Genomic DNA, 22,790 nt, shown 5'->3' with positions numbered 1-22,790 from the left:
TAAACTCTCTCTAGACATGACCCAATTCACCTTAAGCTCTCCTCCACCTCTACCCCACCTCCATTCCTCTGGATCAACCTCTTCTCCAAATTTCCAGTGCACCCACAGTCCATACCGTATAACCTACCATGTAATTATATAATCTTTTGTCCTGTTCATGTTGTTTAATATGTAATTGTTTTCATCCTAACTAGACTTAAATTCTATTTGGAGGTCAGGAACTACATCTCATATATGTGCATTTTCCCCAGGGCCTAGCACAGCTTTATGCACATTAAAAGTTTCAGCAATTGCTCATTGGTTGAGTCAATATCAAGTCCTTTTTGCCCTCTAGCAAGGATTGATAGCAAGTACCATCCATTCTTCCTCCATCATACCGCATCTACACCTGTTCCAGTGTTCCTACAAAACACATAAACATATACACTAAAATATATGAGGATATTTTTCTATTTATTATACATTTTATTCTATAACTTCTTTTTTACACAACCATACCTATACATTTCAACTCATGCTTTCTAATAGTTGGGTATAATTCCATCATGTAGTTGTATCACAATTTATCTAGTCATTTCCCTTGCAGCCATTTATTCCAATATTACAATAAATAAATTTATCCATGTCATTTTATACTTATGTTTTTATTCTTTGTAGAGTCCCAGAGTAGGGCTGTGGAGTTAAAGGTTATTTTGCAAAACTGAATTACTAAATATACCTCCGGTTTACTTTTCCAAAATATTTAGTAAGTCATTCTCCTACTATTTGCATATTTCAACGTCTACTTCCCCACACTCTTGACAGCACTGGGTATTATCAAACCTTTTTAATATTTACCAAGACAAAAGGGTTAGGATCAAGATTAGAGCAAAAAATGGTATCTCACACTTTTGTTTTGCATTTATCTGCTAGTGAAGGCAGGTCTCTTCATTGTCCATTTGCTTTTCTTCTTGTAAGAATTGCCTTTCATAGTTTCCTTTTTTTTAAAGATTTTATTTATTTATTTGAGAGAGAGAGAATGAGAGATAGAGAGCACGAGAGGGAAGAGGGTCAGAGGGAGAAGCAGACTCCCTGCCGAGCAGGGAGCCCGATGCGGGACTTGATCCCGGGACTCTGGGATCATGACCTGAGCCGAAGGCAGTCGCTTAACCAACTGAGCCACCCAGGCGCCTGCCTTTCATAGTTTCTACTCATTATTATATTTAATATATAGGAGTTATCTGTATATAAGGGATATTTTTCATTAATAAATGATATACATAATGTTCTTCCAGGTAAGTCTTATATATTTTTTTAACTCCTGAAGGATAATGACCATATCTTAGAGCCTATCTCCCAATCCTTTCTTGCTAGCAACCAGGCAGAGCATATAATAACATGCCCATTGAGAGGATTCAATAAATACATTCAACAGCTTCAACAAATGTCAGTCAAAAGTGATTTGGTCATATGGTTAAACTGAGTAGACAAATACTCGTTGCAGAGTGGTGCATTCAGTATCCTAAAATGTCTCCTTGATCAAGAAAGGCATTTCCATTTTAGTCAAAACTTGGCATCCAGGTTAATGCCTATCCTTAGCTCCAGCCTCACCCCGGCTTAGTTCCAACAGAGAAGACTTCATATAATGCTTTTGAGACCAAAGATAATTTGTGAAAATATAACTGCAGAGGATATTTGAGGGGGTAAAAATGAGGAAAGGGATTAAAAGGGAGCTTTTGGTATGCATGCACTGCACATAGCAGTGCAGACCAATGTTTTAATTCTAGCACAAATCTACTCACTGTGTGGTACGTAGGCCCTGTCTTTGCTTACACAACAAAGGGCAGAACATTAAGATGCACACAAATGAAGACACATTAGAGACATATGTAAATATAGCAAACATTTACACTGTGAATATCAAGAGGAAACTTATTTTTTTTTGTGGTGGTGGCAAGAAAATTTACAAAATCTTCATTCTAGCAAAATTCATTACTATTTCAGGGATTTGGGGAACAATCTAGATTAAACTATGATGTGAGGATTTGGTGTGAATGAGGTGGAAAAGTAAACCAGGAAACTTAGAATGTAGGTGTAGGAGATACTCCTTCATGTTTTGAAAAGAACTGGTTCATGGATAATCCAGGGTGCTCTGAAGGAAGATTCTGAAGTTTGAGATGGGGCAGATAAGGCTTATGCATCCATTCAAAGAGAATTAAGGTTTGATTCACCATTCTGGAGGCTTGGTCATTTTCATTCCCAGCTGATGGAGCCACCTGCAACTCTACCACCAATTCTCCCTCTGATTGGATTTATAGGGACCCTGTGAGCCCTGCTACACAAAACCAATAGTTCAGTGAAGTAATTTTGTTAATTGGATGTCACTGACTAATTGAGGTATTCCAAATGGAACACTCCCTTTAACTGGTAAGTTATATGGGCAGAAAAGTGTTGAATTCTAGAATTCCATAGAACAGAATAATATATAGAAAATAAAAATCATTTTCAACAAATGTTTAATGACACAGGGAAAATGCTCATGATAGGTGTACTGAAAGAAGCAAGACGTAAAACTGTATCTAGATACTGGCTTCATTTCAGTAAAGGACACACACATATATTTTGTATATAAAAGTGCAGATAAAAGATGGAAAGAAAATACCACAAAACGTCAACAGTGCTTATTTCAATGGGACTTTTCAGTGATTTTTATTTTCTTCTTTTTCCTTTTTTACTTTACAAATAATTTTAAGATGAGCATTGTTATTTTTAAATCATCAAAAGCTATTTTAATATAAATATTCTTTTACAGTATTACATTTTTTAGATTACTTTTTAAATTTTTTTTATTATGTTATGTTAATCACCATACATTACATCATTAGTTTTGGGGGGTTTTTTTGTTTGTTTGTTTGTTTGTTTTTAAAATATTTTATTTATTTATTTGACAGAGACACAGCGAGAGAGTAAACACAAGCAGGGGGAGTGGGAGAGGGAGAAGCAGGCTTCCCGCCGAGCAGGGAGCCCGATGCGGGGCTCGATCCCAGGACCCTGGGACCATGACCCGAGCCGAAGGCAGACACTTAACGACTGAGCCACCCAGGCGCCCCATATCATTAGTTTTTGATGTAGTGTTCCTTGATTCATTGTTTGCATATAACTGATTTTTGGCTCAGATGATGCTCCGTCATATTTTGCCCTTTTATTTTCCCTCAGCTAATTAATCTGAATTCAAACTTCTCCTCATCCCATTTCCCATTCCTGCAGTTTCCATTTCTTCACAATCCTCTTAACCACCTCGGGAGGACTAAGCTATGGGGGGACGGGGAATGGCATGCCCACCAGTCTTTGCTTCCAATGTTCCCACACTACCTCACATGTGGTAAAGATAAAAGGAAAGAGGAGGAAAAGATTATGAAAGTTGCTTTCGGATTCAAGTTTAACCATTATACATCTGTCTTTTCCCATGAGAAATGTTCATACGAGAAAGGAAGTTTACAAGATTTTTAAGCAATAACTCACAAACTTGTTTCTGACAGTTTGTGGTTTATCTATCACCTATCTATTCGCTTATTTTTGAGAGAGTGCTACAAACTCAAGCATATTTCAAAATGCCCTTGTATGTCTTAATACGGTATTGAATAAAAAAGTAAACAAAGGCTTTAAGAAGAAATATATGGAGGGATTTCTTCACCTGTAAAATTTGTGCTGTGTGGATGGATAGTCTCCATGTGATTTTGTGGCACTTAATTTATTATTATTGTTATTATTTAGGTTATGGACAACACGGTGAAATTCACCTTATAAAATTGGGTTCATGCACTAGTGTTTTTCCTTATTTGTCATACTTGCAACATGACACAAGAAAAATGGACAGATTATTGACTGTAGCTCCACCAACCAGAATATTGCATTTTTACACACACAGTTATGACTAAAAGTCACGAGTGGGAAGGAAAGGAAGGTGGGATAAAATTGTGGTTTCTTCTTCATCTACAACAACAACAACAACAACAAAAAAGGGTCTTGCCATCATACATTTTACTTATGTGGGGGAATTTTCAAACACATGAGAGCAAAACTGGGTCTTCTTGGCTCTTTGTCAAAGGGTTATCAGCATGTGTGTGTTCTGAAATACTGGAATAGCTAATAAACAGTAGAACCAGAATGTGAGCCAGGCATTCTGACCAGAGCTCTCACACTGAAGCCTTACCCTGCAATGATGAGCTAACTCCCAATAATCTGTGACACTTTCTACAAGTGTTTGCATAGAACGGGATCCTGTCTTAACCACAGCAGCTGATTTTCAAATGGTGAAATTCCTGGCACCACTGGAGTTGCTGATCTCAAACCGGAGAAAGTTAGAAATAGATTCTTGCTTTTCTTTGCCTCCAACTTTTACATGTGGTGTGAACTGAGTTTGAACGAGAAAAGTGACAGGAAAAAAAAAAACAAAAAACAAAAAACAACTGAGCGTCAGGAGCCCTGCGTCTGGTCTTAGTTCTGCCCCCCGGATAACTGACTGCTTTTGCACAATTCAGACTTCACGCTTCTTATTTCCATGCACAAAACATCAGAACAAATGATTTCTTGTTTGGTAAGTCTACAACTAGACCTCGATCTTCCCTGCCCTGTCCCCTTCCCTACATCGCCACAGCGAATGGTGAGAACAAGTAACTCTGTGTGAGTGTGAGCACATGAGTGTATATGTGCATTGTCCAGAATTTATTCATGTGGTGTATGATCTGCTCTAGATGGGAAAAGTTGAAAATAATTAGGTAAGTATTTATAAAACCGTGTCCAAGCTTTTTGGAAAGGTAAGAGAACTTTTATCCCCCTCCTATTGCTAAAATTACAGAATGAGATTCACTTCAAATCTGCTTCCGTCAATTTTATTTTGTCTTTTAATTTCAATACCTATGACCTTAAATTGTATGTAACAGCACTAATTTGAGCAACAAAGGCAAGGACAAAGAATTTCTGAATTATCTCATGTCATAGAAGCCTGATTACTTGTAACTCCGTACAGCCGCAGGTATAAACACAACAATTGCGGGTGGGATTCAATCCTGTAAAAACTCAGTTGGTAAAATTGGCCTGATTTGCCTCTAATTATACAAATCTGAAATGTGTCTTTCTTTTACCAAACCTTAGAAAATGCAGAACGAGTCTTTGATTTGGAGAAACAGGACCACAAAGCACAAAGTTGCTTTGACCATAGTTTGCGCTCAATAAATATTTACCAAAAAGTTATGTGATAGTGGATTTTTGGCCTGACTAGTCCTGATACTGCTTTAAATCTCCACTCTGTGCTTGTAGCTGCTAGAACATAAGAGCTGCCATGAATTAAAGAGCAACACTTCAAAAAGGCAGGGTTGGCGAATGGCCCGGAGTCAAGCCAATAGGTGGAAAATACAGGATAAAACCCTTGAAATCCAGCTCTCCCAAGAAGGCATGTTTGCTTTTTAGCTGACACAATATACCTCCACCCCAATGACATTTTCCCCCCATCGTGATAGCTAACATTTTTAATCCGTCTTTCACTATAAATTGCCTATATGTGTCTGTTTAAGGCCACTTGACTTCATAGTCCATTCAAAATGCAATTTAAAGACACTCATCTAATCCATTTCTTCTAAACAATGAGCCTAGTTTGATTGTAGGAAAAGAAATATTGAAGAATCTTCTAGGGAAGCTTTGAACACTCCCAGGGAAAGGGCACTTTCAGGGAATGGGTAAGTACTTTGAAAACCCTAAGGAGCTTTGTAGCTAGGGATGACCTTATAACCCCTCAACAGCTTTTTGCAAACAAAATCTTTCAAGCTGCATCTAAAAGACTGGTGAGCAACAATTTGAAGAATGAGGTTTTCTTTTGTGTCCGATTACAGAGCTCAGCAGTTCTAACCTTTTTGTTCTATTATATTTCTGATCTAAACAAGGAATTATTTATTACCAGAAAATGGTGGTATTCAGATCATAAGCCTCCTCAGAGCCCCGACTTTGATCCTCAACCGTATTCGGGGATTTAGGGAGGAGAAGTCTACTTATTTGGAGAGAATCCTAAAATCCACTCTGAGAAGCTGCTTCTCCAGATAGAAGGCACTCAGGGCTCTGGTCATTGAAAATGAACCTGTCTTACAACTCCTTGATTTCAATTTGTTATCATAATGCAGTTTTCCCAGTACCTTGAAGTTTTAATTTCCCACGTATATGAAATTTCTTCTCCATGCCAAGAAGTAAATGTATTTATTAAAAGCTTAATTCAATGTGAATTTTTGACGAAATTACCAAGGGATTAGTTCACATTCCTCCATTAACGTTTCCTGGTAATAGTCGAGGGAATATTCACAATACAACAGAGGACAGGCCCCTGGATATATACATGTTACACAATGTTTTGCTCTGCCCCATGTGGAATTGGGGTGCCATTGCTAAAACTGAACCCTAAAGATGTTTAAAATCTTAAATAAAGTAGCTAGGAAAATTATCATTTAAAAGCAATATTTAATACTCTTTGATACTGTTTTGGGGGCAGACTATTCCTTGAGTTCTGGGAAAATCATCCAAATTTTCAGTTTTTCAACATAAAGCACAGACGCTCTTCTGAAATGGAGATACTTGAGACTAGCATCTACAAAGAGCTAAACTGCTCTGGGTGGTAATATAAAGCAGTCTCTTGTAGAGACAGTGTTGGATCTTGGCAAGTTATATTCCCTTCAGAGAAATGTTCATTTTCTTAGTATGGACTGAGTTTCCCTGTGCCTGTTCTGGGAGTCTGGGAGGGACAGAAGTAAGTTGGGAGAGGTGGGGAAGGAAGGGAAGAGGGAAGGAAGGATGGGAGAAAAGAAGTAGCTGTTAGGCAACTTGTACCTGTGGGCCCAAGGCTGAAGAAGAAAACTGTTTTCAGGGGAAACTGTGAAACATGGGGAAATGTGGAAATGTTTTGCGTATCTGTATTGGGAAGCAGGGATGCAAAGTCATTATAATTTCCATATTAATGGAAATGTGACCTCATTTAAATATGCCCCTACTTTATTCTCACCGGTTGATGAAATTTAGACATACACATTACATACCAGAAGAATAAAAGGTTCCCATGTTACAGATCTTTTTACCAAATTAATATTTGGCCTGTTTTAGTGGAGGAGAAATATGGTTTTATATTAACATGCTATAGGTAACACTTAGTCCGATATTTTAGTTGACTACATTAAGCAGATTTTTAAGTTGCAAAATATCTTTTAAAAATTGCTTGAGGGGCACCTGGGTGACTCAGTCGGTTAGGCATCTGACTCTTGATTTCAGCTCAGGTCATGATCTCAGAGTTGTGAGATCAAGCCCTGTGTCCAACTCTGCACTGGGCATAGAGCTTGCTTAAGATTCTCTCTTTCCCTCTCCCCCTGCCCCTCCCCACTCCTGCTCTAAAAAACAAAACAAAAAGCAAACAAACAAAAAATAGCTTGAGTGGAGTTTCTTAATACCTAATGATTATTCTATAATTTGTGATTTATTTATAAAAAGGATATATTCTTATTGTAATGACTCAAGCAGTTCAATATGTATTTGTTGATTCACCGCTTGTGTGTAGGAAACACCCCAGGTAAGTCCTGCCTTCTAGGGGCCCATACTTTCTTTGACAGGTAGAAATGTGTACAGATAATGGCAAGATGGAATGCAAAACATTGCAGTTGAGATAATCACGTATGTTCAGAAAGTCCTGAAGAGGCTGATTTCACATGGCCCTGGTGTAATCGGGAGCTTGGGTGGGGATGGGGGATGGGGGGTGAGAGGTCAGGGAAGATTTCCAGAGCTGAGAATGGTGGAGTAGCATTAACAAGGACAAGAAGCAGGAGTAAGGTGTTCTAAGACAGAAAATCATGGTTGATGTGGGAGGTCGTAAATACGGAGGTGCAAACTCTAAGTATTTGGTTCAGTGGGAGCACGCTATTTGAAGTGGGGGCAAGTGGATGAGGAGGTAAGCAGGCTGAGCAGAGGCCAATATGCTTGAAAACTTGGATATAAAGATGAAATTTCTGCACAGCCAAGGAGATGCCACAAAGCCCAAAGCCAAATCTAAGATGGTTAATTTACTTCTAGCATAAAAAAAATGTCTAACACATTTTGTTACTCTTTTTTAAAATCTATGGGAGGGGCGCCTGGGTGGCTCAGTTGGTTAAGCGACTGCCTTCGGCTCAGGTCATGATCCCGGAGTCCCGGGATCGAGTCCCGCATCGGGCTCCCTGCTCAGCAGGGAGTCTGCTTCTCCCTCTGACCCTCTTCCTTCTCGTGCTCTCTATCTCTCATTCTCTCTCTCTCTCAAATAAATAAATAAAATTTTTTTAAATGTTTAAAAATATAAGTAAAATCTATGGGAGTTTAAGTCAACGAGTAAGTTGTTATATGTAGGAACCCTTAGAGCAATGAAGACACAACTTCTTGCTAACAAGGGGAGTAAGGAGAAGCATAAAAAGCAGACATAAGAACCTAAACACTCTGCAGTTTGGGTCACTGAGTATAATCTACTCCATAAATTGACAAACTTTTTCTATAAAGGCCAGATAGTATTTTAGGCTTTGTAGGTTGTCTGGTATCTGTCATAACTACTCAGCTCTACCATTGTAGCATAAAGTAGAAACACACTATACACAAATGGATGGGCATGACTATGTTCCAATGGGGCTTTATTTACAGAGCACATAGAGGGCCACATTGGCCCCTATCCTGGTCTAATGCCCCCTAAAAGGGGTGCTGTATTAAAACACAATACCATAATTGACATTTATAATTATGACCTTAATTCAGCAAAAAATATTTTGATTTTGTTTGGTGTTCTCCATTTAAGAAGTCAGGACAATTTGTAAAGCATATTACAAAAAGTCTATCTAGAATTAGAAAGAATTTTGGTAACTAAGGGATAAATATTAAGCAAATGAGAGAAAATAACCTAAAAAGAATAGGATATTTCCTATATGTTCACATAGCTGAAGTTTTTACTGCTATAGATTTCTGTGCCAGCATGTATATAATGCTTACACATGTGGTCTACACCTGCACTGTGCAACATGGTAGCCACCAGACACATGTGGCTATTGAGCACTTGAAATGTGGTTAGTATGACTGAGGACATGACTCTTTAGCTTTATTTATTTTTGAGTTAAATTTAAGTTTAAAAGCAGATATGCACTTCAGCAATTGGAAAACTTTAAAATATATTTGATACAACTTGGGTAAACTGTTTCAACATACCTTTTGGAAATCTAAATACAGATCAACTATTTTTCATGAACACTTAGCATCTGACTTGAGCTGTGGATGGCATTATATTTCTCTTGGACAAAATGACCAGTATGTCTATCTCTCTATTGTCTAGAATATCACATGAAGGAAGTCAACATTTTTCCACCTATATTTGAAGAGTCAAGAAAGATTAGACCACAGAGAGTTTGTGCCCCAGTGAGTTAATGGGAGAGAGGCAATTAAATCCATAGTCCTATTATTTCGGTTCTTGGCTCATCCTATTGAACTATGATGTCTTACAAACTCTTAATGGAATCAAATCCCCCCTGAGATACCTTTAAATCCACATTATTTGGCTAATGTGAATTTTGATGTTTGTGAGTAGACCAGTAGCTGAAGAGATCAATTGTAAACCCCAAGAGATAGGTCCCCTCGCCCTCGCCCAGGCTGCGAGACTGAAGGGGCGGCCCAGCACCTGCAGTTCCAACAAACACACATATCCTGATGACTCTTTGAGAAAGAGCCAACAAAACCCAGATTTGCTCTTTGTCTGCCACATAAGCTAACATGTATGACAGTAGAAGTAAAACCAGACCCAGGTAAATGATTCACAGTTAAGTTTTCTTCTTCTTTGCCACTTCTCATTCAAACCCAATAACAACAAAGGTAAAACTCAAAGGCAAAAAAAAAAGAATGACTTATTTCTAACAACCTCCAATTTGAGATCTCAACAAGAACATTTTGAATAAGTTTACAACAATAATTATAATTGTTACCTATACTTCTTCCCTGCCCAAAGCCCAAAGAGTGATAATCAAAACATTAACAGGGTGTACACACTGAGCACCATCCTATCAGAATGAATGCTGGCTGAAGCTGGAAAGGAAGTTTCTGCAGCCTCTTCACTCCAGGTCCCCATTATTCCTTAACCTCCTACCACATTTGCTTTGTATTCCTAGCCTGAAGTTCCAGATGACCTCTAGAGGGCTGCACTGAGCTTGCAGCCACTTTGACAAAGACTGGAATCCTTCCCAGCTCTCCCCAGATCTCCCTGCTTATGGTACTGGAGCTGGCAGTCATTGCCCCAGACCTGCAGTTTCTGGCTTGGGTCTTATACTGAACTGCTCATCACCCAGAACAACAGCACAGCCTCACAAACAACAGTACCACCCACCATGAGGCCTCTGCTGAAGACCCTGCCCCATCTCGCCCATTGAATTCCATCTTCCACCTTCACAGTAGCTGCAAATCTACCTTTGGATGCAGGACTTGACTACTCCATTGCCCTCATGGAGACCTGCTCTCCCCCCAGCCATATACTCTCCATCCTCCCCACCCCCATAACCCTGTCAGGCCATATCTCAGCCTTCCTCCAAGATCTACCATCCTCTCAATGTGTGAAGACTCCCTCGGTGCTCATGTATCTTTATTCTCATTTGCCTCTGGGACATAAATGGATGAATGTTTTATTTCATTTGGTGGTTATTTCTCACATGTTATGTTCTGTCTATATTTGTAACTTGACAAAGAGCTTAAAAAAAAACTAATGTTAACTAACTGGAACTTAAGTAAAAACTTTAAAAAAAACTAATTTTTTTTTCTAAGTATACAGTAGACTGGATAAACAAAGACTGGATCGTGATATATTCATTCCATGGATATTCCATGGAATAGACACTAAGAATAAATGAGCTACCATTACCTTCACCAACGTGGGTCAATTTCACAGATATCGTGATGAAGTATGGTTGCATTTACATGAAATTCAAAAGCAGCCTACACTAATTTACGACTTTAGAAATCAAGGTAGTGGCTACCTCTGAGGAAGAGGAAGAGGAAAAGAATTTTAAGGTGGCTCAAGGGAGGATTCTGGAGGCTAGCAATATTCTATTTCTTGCCCTGAATGGTTATTACATGAAGGAGTTCACTTTATGACAGTTTACTGAACCATACACTTATGTTTTGTGCATCATGTATGTGTGTTACACTCCAATTAAAATGTTGAGAATTTGTTTCCAATAGACAGGAAATAAAAATAAAATAAATTATGTTCAGTATTCAGTGATGAAGGCTGTTTCTCAAGTGTGAAATAGGTAATGAGTACTTTTGATTTGGGAAACCTCATTGACATTTCTAATGGTGCCAGAAATTTCACCATTAGAAAGCAGCCTTTGTAGTTAAGGCAGGATCCTGTTATACACAAATACTGGTGGAAAGTGTGTCACATGTTATTGGGGGTTAGCTCATCCTTATAATGTAGAGCTTCATGTGAGAGCTCTGGAGTCAGAAGGTGCAGCTCCCATACTGTGTCTACCATTTACTAATACTTTTGTTCCATTAAAAAGTACTTCAAGACTTAGACTGAAGGCACCAACCATTTTATTTTCTCACAGATCGTGTGAGTCAAGATTTTTGGGAAGTGTTCATCTCAGTGATCCCTTTGCTCTGTGTAGCATTGATTAAGATCACTCAGTGATTCTCAGCTGGCAGATGAACTGGTCTGGAGGGTTCAAGACAGTTTCATTCATAAGTTTGTTACTGGACATGAAATGACTCAAACACTCAGATTGCCAACAAGAGCATTCACACATGACCTCTCTGTGAGTTTGGTTTCTTCACAGTATGGAAGCCTCAGGGTAATCAGACTTCTCACATGGCAGCTCAGGGCTCCAAGCATGAGCATTCCAGTGATCAAGGCAGAAGCCACATTGCCTTTTTTGTTCCAGATACAGAAGCCAAGTATTGAAACAACAGCCATACTCTGTCAGGTGAAGTGGTCATAAGTAACCCAGATTCAAAGGGAAGAGACATAGGTCTGATTCTTTAATGGGAGAAGTCACAAGGTCACATTTTCAGAGAACACGCAGAATGAGAGATATTGGTACAGAGATCTGTCAAAATAACCATCTACCATACTTGCTGTGTGACTTCAGGTAAATCTTTTAAACTCACAAAGATTGTTACTTCATTTGTAAAATGATGGTAATAATAATAGCCATCTCATGGGATTACTTTGAAGACAGATGAGAAAATACACATTAGGTGCTTAGCACAGTGCCAGGCTCATGGTAAGAGATCAGGATAAATTATTTATTTACCTCTACATTGAAGTATCAGGAACTGAGGAAAGTTGAGGGGGACAGAGAGATGGCTCCAGAATAAAAGGCAGAGGGTAGACTTGGGCAGACAGGCAGAGAGGGAAGGAACAAGCAAGTTGCACAATAAAGGATGTTTTCCAAGAAGGCAATGTGGCTCAGAAAACAATGCTGGGCAAGAACAAAAAACAAACTTTCTCAGCTTCACAATTTTTCCTAGGATTGCCTTGGTATTTTGTCAGGCAAGCAGTGGGAGATGACTTGTTTATAAAAGTCACTTTCATTAGAAACATCAGATTGTCTTCATTCTTGGGGTTGCCAAGGAAAAATAAAAGAGGGACCCTGCTTTTGACACATTCTGACACTGATAGCAAAGAGTAATCTTTCTTAAGTCTCTAAACAAATGAACACCAACCTTTCCGGGCCATGGTGGTACCCTGGGACTTGCCACGGAAATGGAAGAATGTAACAAACTTTAAGTGAAATAAATGGATCTCTTCCAAACAACTCCCAGATGAGCCAGGTGAAGGGAATCTGTATTACAGGATGTTTTATTAATACTTAATGGAAAGAGCCAAAAACCCTTTGCCACTTGGCAGTTGTGAAATAAGCCTCTTTAGCCAATGATAAGAACAGGAGGCTATGTAAATTAACTCTTTGCACAGAATTAATGTAAGGTTTTCAATCACAGAACTGGCTTAGTGAGCATGATGCATCAGTTGGCAACTAGTTAAATGGTGTTCTATGCCATTTTTTTTAACTGAAAGAAACCAGAAATATATGAAAGACAGAGTAGATAATAAATCTTATTGCAAGTTCTCTACATAGATTTAAGGCCACCCTTTCAGTTTGTCAATCAAGAATACTTATCAAACACCCAGTGGATACTAAATTTGAGCTGTGTGGAAGCCAAAGCTTCTACAGTCTCAGAATGAACATACAAATTTGAGGATGGCAAAGTCATGTTGATTGTGATTCTATACAAAGGAGATGATTGCAACATTGGACTTTGAGCTTTCTATCAAACAAACAAAAATTTTTAAAAACTAAAATATTTGCTCAGTTCCTACCATGGGCACAGGCCTTGCTATGTACAGTGAGATATACAAAGTTGAGTAAGATCCAACTGCTATTGTCATATGTGTCATAATCTAGTGCAGGAGACAGGGGCAAACATCAATAACCCTTTTATGAAGCTCATAAAGATCGAATATCATAATAGAATAAAAACATCATTCTTTGGGGATATTTGAAATAGAGTGATTCATTCTAACAGGGGTATAGTGAACAGAGAAGGTTCATTAAATAAAGTGGAATTTGAGTGAGACCCTTAAAAAGTAGGTAGTGCTTTGGAGCAATGTCTATGGTCTAAGAATATCCAAATAGAATGAGCGAATTTGGCAGGCTCTAGGAACAGGAAAATACGGAATATTCCAAGAAGAAGGAGCTGAATGTACTGTGAGATCCTTTTGTTTATTTTCAACAACTTGCTGGCACATGGTAGAAGCTCAAGAAAGGTTAAGTAAATGAATAAAGCATTGGGGGATAGATATAGAATTAAAAGGATAAATAAAGGGGGAAAACACAAGAAAAGAAAAAAGAAAGAAAAGAGAAAAAAAAGAAATACTTGAATGTCCAGTCCAAAAGTTCAGACCTTATTTCCTATGTAATGACATGACAGATTGATGCCATAGGACAACCCAACCATATGGGTTAATGATGAGAATGAGAATAAGAGGGGTAGTGGCAAACATGAACTTCTCTTCTGTTTATTTCCCACCAACTCTCATGAGTTACAGATGGGGTGCTTGCCTAATTCGTTAAATTATAAGAATGGTGTGGCAGACTGAGAGCTAAGTTATCATGATTTTACTTCCAACTCTGTAATTAATCTTTCTCCAAAATATTTTCAAAAATTCTCAGGACCTGATCTAATCCATCTTTAAAATGAGATAACTGTGGGGCGCCTGGGTGGCTCAGTTATTAAGCATCTGCCTTATGCTCAGGTCATGATCCCAGGGTCCTGGGATCGAGCCCCGCATCAGGCTCCCTGCTCAGCAGGAAGCCTGCTTCTCCCTCTCCCACTCCCCCTGCTTGTGTTCCCTCTCTCGCTGTGTCTCTCTCCATCAAATAAATAAATAAAATCTTAAAAAATAAATAAATAAAATAAAATGAGATAACTGTGGGAATAAAAGGCACAGCATAAGGAATATAGTCAATGTTATTATAATAGGGTTGTATGATGACAGATGGTAGTACACTTGTGGTGAGCATAGCATAACATATAGATTTGTCAAATCACTATGTTGTCCACCTGAAACTAATGTAACATTGTGTGTCAGCTACAGTCAAATTAAAAAAAAATTAAAGAAAATTTTGATAACTGTGATAATGGTTTAAGCCTTGAAGATACAAGGGAAAAAAAAGAAACACCAGAACAAGATCAAGTCATTTGACTACATAAGAAATGAAAACTCTGGTACAAATTAAAAAAGGCTAAAAGAAAAATGCAATAAACATACAGTAAAAAAAAAATACAGTAAATAAAACAGATAAAATATATTTGTTATATAAAAATATTACTGGGTTTGGTAAGAAAAATACCAAGAAATCAATAGGTAAATGGTAAAAAGACTAAGTTAACTGAGAAATTACTCACATAAAAAGAAATAGAAAGCAAAACAGGAAGTATTCAACCTGGACAGTAAGAAAAATAATGCATGTTAAAACAGATGCCATTTTCTAGATGAAGAACAACTATGCTTTAATGTTAATAGCCAATTCTGCCAGGGTTGCAATAAAACATACACTTTTTACATTGTTGTGGAAGTACTATTAATTAGTGCAACTCTTGGAAATCTACTTGACAGGATGTACAAAGAGCCATAATAAGTGTGAATCCCACTCATGGGACTTGACCTAGAGAAAAATCCAAAAGAAGGGAAATTTATAGATTTGAAGAAATTATAATTATAATAGTAATTATAACAGCAAAAATCTGAGAAAGGCAAAGTAAATTTAACAAGCAGGTATTGAATGTCTACATTGTGCTCTGTGATAACAGTGAAGAAAACCAGGAGGGTACGGCTGCCGTCATCATGAGCTCAACCAAGGCAAAGCTTACTGAGCATGCTCAAAAATGAGAGGCATTCAAAACGTTTACAAAGGGAGGCTATGAGCCTGCCGTGAGCCTGACCTCTTAAGGCCGAGGTGCTGATTACGGGAAGCCCCTTAGAATTACTTGCGGAGCTTTTAAAATATATTCCTGTGTAAGCTCCACCATTAGGAGATTCTGCCTCAGGATCTACAGATTTCAGTTGTGGTTTTCCTGGTCCAGTTTCCCACACTGAGAAGGTGTAAAGAAAATACACTCATGCACCGATGTGTCTGACATTGCTGATCAGATAGTCATGTTTGTCAAATGCTCCGTAAAAGCATCACAATGCACAATCATGAAAAATTAAATTGCTATAAAATATGGCTTCCATTCATAGGGTGCTGATGACTCTAAATGAATGTTTTGTTTGCATGAATGTTAAACCTTTAAGTGACTGAGAAAGTGTTATCATAAATATAAGTGGTAAATTTTTGTACTGGCCACCAGAGAAATAAATGACTAAAGTCTAAATGGATTTTTATCGTTCATCTTTGCTCATACCACTTTTAAAAACTGAGTGTCTATTATTAAAGGTATTCATAAAAATATATAATTAAATCTGGAACTCACTAGCAACCCTTCCTTCTCTCTCTCTCTCTCTCTCTGTGCCCATGACATACAGTCCCCAAATGGAAATTCCACTTTGTCTATATTGTGTAAGAGTACCATCTTAACTGTTCCGTTTTTCCATGCTATAATTCTCAAGTTGTTTCCAATGTGTGCGATTTTAACAAATCCTAATTGGTTGCATAATAGGAGCAAACAGCCTATACAGTATTAAACCACTTCTACAACACCTATTTTCCGTATGCAAATCAGACAGAAACAAATGTTTGGCCCCAGCTGGGCAAAATGTCCCATTTAGAATTCTTTTCCTCTTCTTTGTTCTTTGATGTTCTGCAAATGAGCTTTAGAACTCCACTCTTCACACAATTCAATTTTACAGACCCATTATCTGAGATATAATGTGGAGGTTAAATATATCAGGGCAGCCATTATGTGAAAATAATTAACAGTAATGAATAATGCACTAATTCCACTGATGAGAGATGGTTATATGTGTAATGAAGTGTTGGGGCAGCCCTGACAAATGAAATTAAAATATTTAAACACTGTTTTATGATATTACTTTGCTCATATAATTTCCTTTACCTACAATGAGCCACTTGGATTATCGTCATTATCTTGACAGCTCTGAAGGATGAAATAGTGCGGGTTAATGTGACAGCGATTAGTCAGCGGGAAAATCCATCACCCAGGGCAGAACAGGCTGAGGCAGAAAAGGCCTCACGCTGTCCTGTTTCCAACACGAGAAGAATGATACTATCAACATCACTTCAATATTAAATGGATAGAATTATCTTGTCATTCAGTTACAGCCTCTGAAGAACTACCTATTTGTACCTGCAAAGGAAAGGTCAGCCTTTCTTAATCACCCATAAAAATATGTTGATGGATTCTTTATATCAATAACAGTGACAGGAACAGAGACCGGAAAGAAGCATGACAATTTAAAAGCAAGAAGTTTCTCCCTCAAGTCCTTACATTTGCCCCGTAATTTCTACTTAAATTAAAATTGAATTTCAGAGTCCAATTTGTTGAGAGGGACACGGGTGCCTACTTCCTCTCCTTCCTCTGAGATTATTACATCCGACTCCTATTTTGAAAGTAAATTCTGCCTCTGCCAAACTTCATTCCATGAATATTCTTTGGAATCATTATTCCTAAACCTGTGTGTGTGTAACTGCCTTTCGAGAGGCAGCAAGTTTGAATTTTTAAAACCTGGTGATGTGATAATCTATCTGCTCTTCATTAAAGTTGATATTAGAGTTCACTTTAAAATATGTGTGGGGAGAGGAGGTCATTGGTCACATGGGTGGGCAGGGCTATTACATCACCAACATCCCCTCACATTGTCATCATTCTAGTTTCTAAACTGACAGGAGGGATATCGTGTCCAGAAATCTTTTCTCTATATAAAATGCATAAAAAAGGTAAAATCCTATTTTTTTTTTACTTCATTTTTCTTTTGCTTCAAAACAATTGTGAATAAGTGGAGAAATTGCTGCAATTAGAACAGATTTCCAGAGACTTGTGGTCTAGTTTTCTCTTTGCCTTTGGTTACAAGATGACTTGCTTTGATTCTGCTCCCATGAGTGTAAAAAAAAGGACATGCTCATTAAAGAATAAAGTCTAAGTTCTGCTCTACTTTCCTTTAACTAGTTCTGATATATTGGAAATCCTCTTGTGCAACAATGCATCATTATTCAGAGTGTGAAAAACAGCTTGTTTCATATGTTAATATTTAAAGTTAAGTTTGAAAGCCCATTTCCTTTATTTCAAGCCAGAGTCTCTTTGCAGAATAACAAGGGCATCAACTCCACTAGCAAACCTTTGCTGGCCTGGTCCTGCTAACATCAGGACACAACAGCACAACTAGGAAAGACCAGTATATTCATAAGCACTTTTCAAAAGATAAAATAAATAACTCAGTATCTCCTCTAATGCATAGGTATAACAATAGTATAGTTACCCCTACATCAATAGGATAAGTATACAAATACCATGAAAGCCTCATTTAGGAATTGAAATGCTCATTATTATCCGAATGGACAATCAAAGCGCAATATGATAAAACACTTGTCAACACAAATACTAGAGGAATGCAATAAGCTTATGTAAAGGGTAACATTAATTATATAACATCAGTCTATTCATAATAGAACCTGCAGTTAAAATATCAAGACCCATTATATAAGGGGTGGTATTATAGTTACTCGATAATTTATGTAGCCATCTAATTTGCAACGTCATACTCGAATGCTAATTTATTACCAGCTCCTATTGCTAGCTCAGCTATACTTAAGGAAAAACCAAAAAAAGAGAAAATTTATGCAACACTCAAAAACTCTGTGTACACAAATTTGAAAAGTGTATGACATCATGTATAACATACGTCTCTATCGCAATAGGAAATAACCCTTGAAAATAATATTATCTCTTTCCCTTACTTCCTGCATTTGGTTTGAAAAAAAAAAATTACAGTTTGCTTCAATTATCTGACAATGAAGTGCCCCAGTAATAAATCTAACATTAAAAAATCATTTCCAGCAAATTACTCCCATAAAATCAATGAAGGTCAGGCTCAGCTGTAGCAACAAATAAATGACATGCTATTGACAGACTAGATGGACTTAATTGTCATTTATAAAGGTTAAGGGGATAAAACAATCTAATAGAAAGCAGATGTTTACTAAACAAAAACAAAACAAAACAAAATAAAAAAGGAGATGCATGAGATAAAGCGAGTTAGGCATGAACAGCCTCAACGTTCTTCTGGCCTGGTCCCAGGGCAACAACCCCAGTCATTCCAAGCGTCGGCAGCATGCCTGTTTGATTCAGTCAATATTTATCTGCTTCAGGGCTGCTTTGTGATCTTTCTACCTTTTATATGTTGAAGTCATGAAACAGATTTTCTGCTAATAGAAAAGGAAGAATTGATAAAATTGAATAACAGTAGCCAGGTTAAAAGCAGTTTGACCCACTTCAAAATTCCAGTGGTTGTATCTTGGAGAATAGCAAACACTGAGAGAAGACAGCTTGCCATTTCTCTGATAGGAAGGAAAGAAGCCTGCTGATTGTGACAGTGGTCTTCACCAGACAGAAACCTAGATTTTAAACCTTAATATTTTATTCAAAAATAATTTCAAAAAAATACCTTGTTTGTAAACACTAGAACATAACCAAATCAATCTGGAAGGCTCTTTCTAGCTAATAATTTCTCCCTCCCATAAATGTTCGCAATGTTTACTATGGGATGATGGGTCAAACTGCTTTGCTTGTGCAGATTTCTCAGAATTGACTCCAAAACTTGTCCTACCTGGAAACGTCCAGGATCTTTCCTCTGAATCATAACATGGACTCTCAGTTACTGCTTTAATGGAAACGGGAGCATACTGAAAAGATCCAGGTCTCTGGAAACCATAGCTTCACAGAATCTCTAAAAGTGAAAAGGACCATAGATCATTGAACCCAACGTCTTGGCTTCAAGTTTCAGAGGAAGAAACCCAGAAGCAGACGGAGTAAGAGAATCTTCCCTAAGGGGCTAGGTCAGAACTAGCTCCCCCATCACCTGACTCCCAAGGCAATGTTCTTACCACACTTAGCCTTGACCTAAAATGTTAAAAGGGCAGAAATATTGTCTGCTTCTTACAGACAACTGTTTATCAAAATATACCCTCTGGTGATCTCAAGGGTGCCCACAATTACATTCTTCATTGCTTAAAAGAGCAAGGACCAAGTTTCTCAAATGAAAAACTTCTCTCTCCTCCCCACAGTGAGCAACTCCCCAAAAATCTGGTCCTTCCTCACTTGGACACCCCAGTCACTCCCAAGCCTTAAAATAGAAAAAAAACAAGGAAAGAGGAAAGGAAGAAAGTAGGGAGGAAGGCAGGGGGAGCAAGGGAAAAAGAAAATTCCAGTTAACTTTAATCTCTGAAATTGACCTACCTATCTCAAATCCTTCGCATAAAGTTAAAAAGCAAATAAAAACCTTCATATAAAAAATGGAAATAAATGTGAATTTTTTTTAAAAGAGTTTACTTATTGGGCGACTGGGTGGCTCAGTTGGTTAAGCGACTGCCTTCAGCTCAGGTCATGATCCTGGAGTCCCAGGATCGAGTCCTACATGGGGCTCCCTGCTCAGCAGGGAGTCTGCTTCTCCCTCTGTGACCCTCCTCCCTCTCGTGCTCTCTATCTCTCATTCTCTCTCTCTCAAATAGATAAATAAACTCTTAAAAAAAAAAGAGTTTATTTATTTATTTGACAGAGACAGAGACAGCGAGAGAGGGAACACAAGCAGGGGGAGTGGGAGAGGGAGAAGCAGGCTTCCCGCCGAGGAGGGAGCCCGATGTGGGGCTCGATCCCAGGACCCAGGGATCATGACCTGAGCTGAAGGCAGACGCTTAACGATTGAGCCACCCAGGAGCCCTGATATTTTCTTCTTAATGAGTTCCTCAATGTTGAGAAGCTAAAGTCACTAAGCCTTCTCTCAGTTGTTAATAAAAGAACATTTGTTCAAAATTCAAGCATTAATTCTCAATCCACATTCTTTTGCTAGTAGACCTCATTTCGTAAAATATTTCATTTATAATCACAATGTTAAACACTGTTTTACAGTGTTTAAATGTGTTTACAATGTAAAACAGTGTTTTCCTGAAGACAACCAAAGTGGCAAAAGGGAATTTGTTCTTAAAAGGAGAGCTGTATTATAATATAACCCTAAAGTAATATAACTTCCTCATATGTGGAAAACCTGAATTCTTGAAGCTACAGCTCAAGAGACTGTTAGTAGCCTTGTTAGTCCCATCTATAAAGTGGAAATAAAATTTTTTAATCTTTTTATTCCAGTTGGACTTTATAAAGATGGATAAGTCCAGGTTTGGTACCCCCAGTAGGTAAAGTGGGTAAAGACATACAGACAGGCTTGGACAGAGTCCAGGAACAATCACAAATGATTTCGTTGCTCCCACTTTACACCTCCAATTCACACTCCACTCTCAGGCACACCTACCAGGAGAACCCGATGTATGCACAGAGAGCATTTAGCCATCTGCAATTCAAGTGTGATATCAGTATAAAAGCTTTTCAAAACTATAACTCAAGCATAGATTTCTCTCTCAAGATTATCATCCCTTTTCTTGACTTCTACCAAGATGGCTTCAAAATCAACCCTGGAAACAGAAATCATCACCTTCCACTGGACATGTATCTACTGGCATATTTGCCATTTCTCCTAATGGCACTATCATCCTGACATCAGCTTCTCCATCCTCTTCTCTTTGCCCAAGCAATCACATACCACCAATTCCTATTCCTGTTGCATGATCATTGCCACATTTCCCTTTCTTTTCACTTCCAACAAACCAATGTGGCTCAGCTCTCATTACTTCATGAAGAAGCAATATCCCAAGAGACTGGCCTCCCATCTTTTCTCTACCTCCAAGGGTCAAGTTTCTCAAATGAAAAAACTGCAAGATTTGATCCTGACTACAGAATCCAAACACTTCAGTCTCCTTTCCAAAACCTCGCAATCTGACCCCCATCTTTCCCAACTAATATAGAACACTTTCCTCTCAGTTTTATCCACAGGATCCCTGCTCCTCATCATGTACCATTTCCCCAGATGCACCTTACAAGTTCCCTCCTCAGCACTGGGCCTGGATGAAAGATGGGGATTCCTGCACTTTGTACCTCCATTAGTTCTGAAATGTCCCATCTCCATCTCTCCCACCCAAATCCCACACATTCCTCAAGGCCGGTTAACTAGTCTCCCTGCTTTCTGCTCAGAGATGATTATTTATTCTTGCATTTATTCATATTTACCTAATAAGTGTCTATGATAGGAATAGTATTACTTTAGGGACCAAGAAAAGATGAAACTGAAAAACTTGGAAAAGTCCCTTAAGGTTACCAAGCTATGAAGTAAACAAAGCTTTTTCTTAAAGATCTCTCTGGTGTAAGGTGGAAAGTAAGAAACACCATAAGAAAGAGCTGCTAAGTGCCACAGAGGCAGAGGAAGGAGAAACCCGTTTAGCTGAATAAAATGGTAGTGACATGTGCCTTGGAAATGAGGAATGGGCAGTGTTTGGGCAGGTGGATGGAGGGAAAAGATATTTTCTGTGGAGGAAACTGGACACAAGAGTGCTCCAGTGAATGAAGGGTAGTGGTTTTCTATAACTGTCTCGGCAGCGGGCCCCTGATGTTGGTTCCTTTGTAAAGGCAATGGCTGCTGGAAAGCTTCTGTTAGGGAGCCCTTTCATGCCTAATATTGGTAGGCTATGCAGTCACAACTTAAAAAGAAAGATCTGACAATCAACTTTATGAACCCTCAGCTATAAGCATCTGTGCATAACTGTATAATTTTTAAACCTAATTGGTTGGAGAAATTAACATAATTTATAATATAATAAATTATAAATTTATATATAATAAAACATAAATTTATATATAATAATATAAATATAATTTATAATAACATAACACATAAACACTGTGTTAAAAATTCAGGATCCTTCAGATATGCAAGATATAAGAAGTGCGACAAGATTTCCAAAGATGACGCTGTACCCTGTACCTTCTGCTTTTTGACTGATGCAGACACAGTCTATGGTAAGGTGAGCATGATTACAATCTGCCTGGAGAAAGGAAGGCTGAGTCACTACCTAATAACTGTCATGGAACACAGCACTCCATGAAACATGTGGCATGGGATGATACAGATAATCCAAGACATACCTTGAATCCCACTGAAGCCATGGTTT

The 22,790-nt window shown here is 38.1% G+C and overlaps 1 long non-coding RNA gene across 1 annotated transcript in view; it reads left to right on the top strand.

Moving 5' to 3' along the window:
- Positions 1-4,235: 4,235 nt before the first annotated feature.
- LOC113919179 overlaps positions 4,236-22,790 on the top strand; it is a 28,088-nt gene continuing 9,533 nt past the window's right edge. Inside the window, exons 1-2 of the long non-coding RNA XR_003518876.2 lie at positions 4,236-4,576; positions 22,537-22,643. This is a non-coding gene — a long non-coding RNA (uncharacterized LOC113919179). The remainder of the gene's footprint in view (positions 4,577-22,536; positions 22,644-22,790) is intronic.

Source organism: Zalophus californianus, chromosome 3, assembly GCF_009762305.2.
Source record: "Zalophus californianus isolate mZalCal1 chromosome 3, mZalCal1.pri.v2, whole genome shotgun sequence".
In the NCBI taxonomy this organism is placed as follows: domain Eukaryota; kingdom Metazoa; phylum Chordata; class Mammalia; order Carnivora; family Otariidae; genus Zalophus; species Zalophus californianus.
The sequence above is the reverse complement of the archived record's forward strand: the minus strand, read 5'-3'. Positions and strand labels throughout refer to the sequence as shown.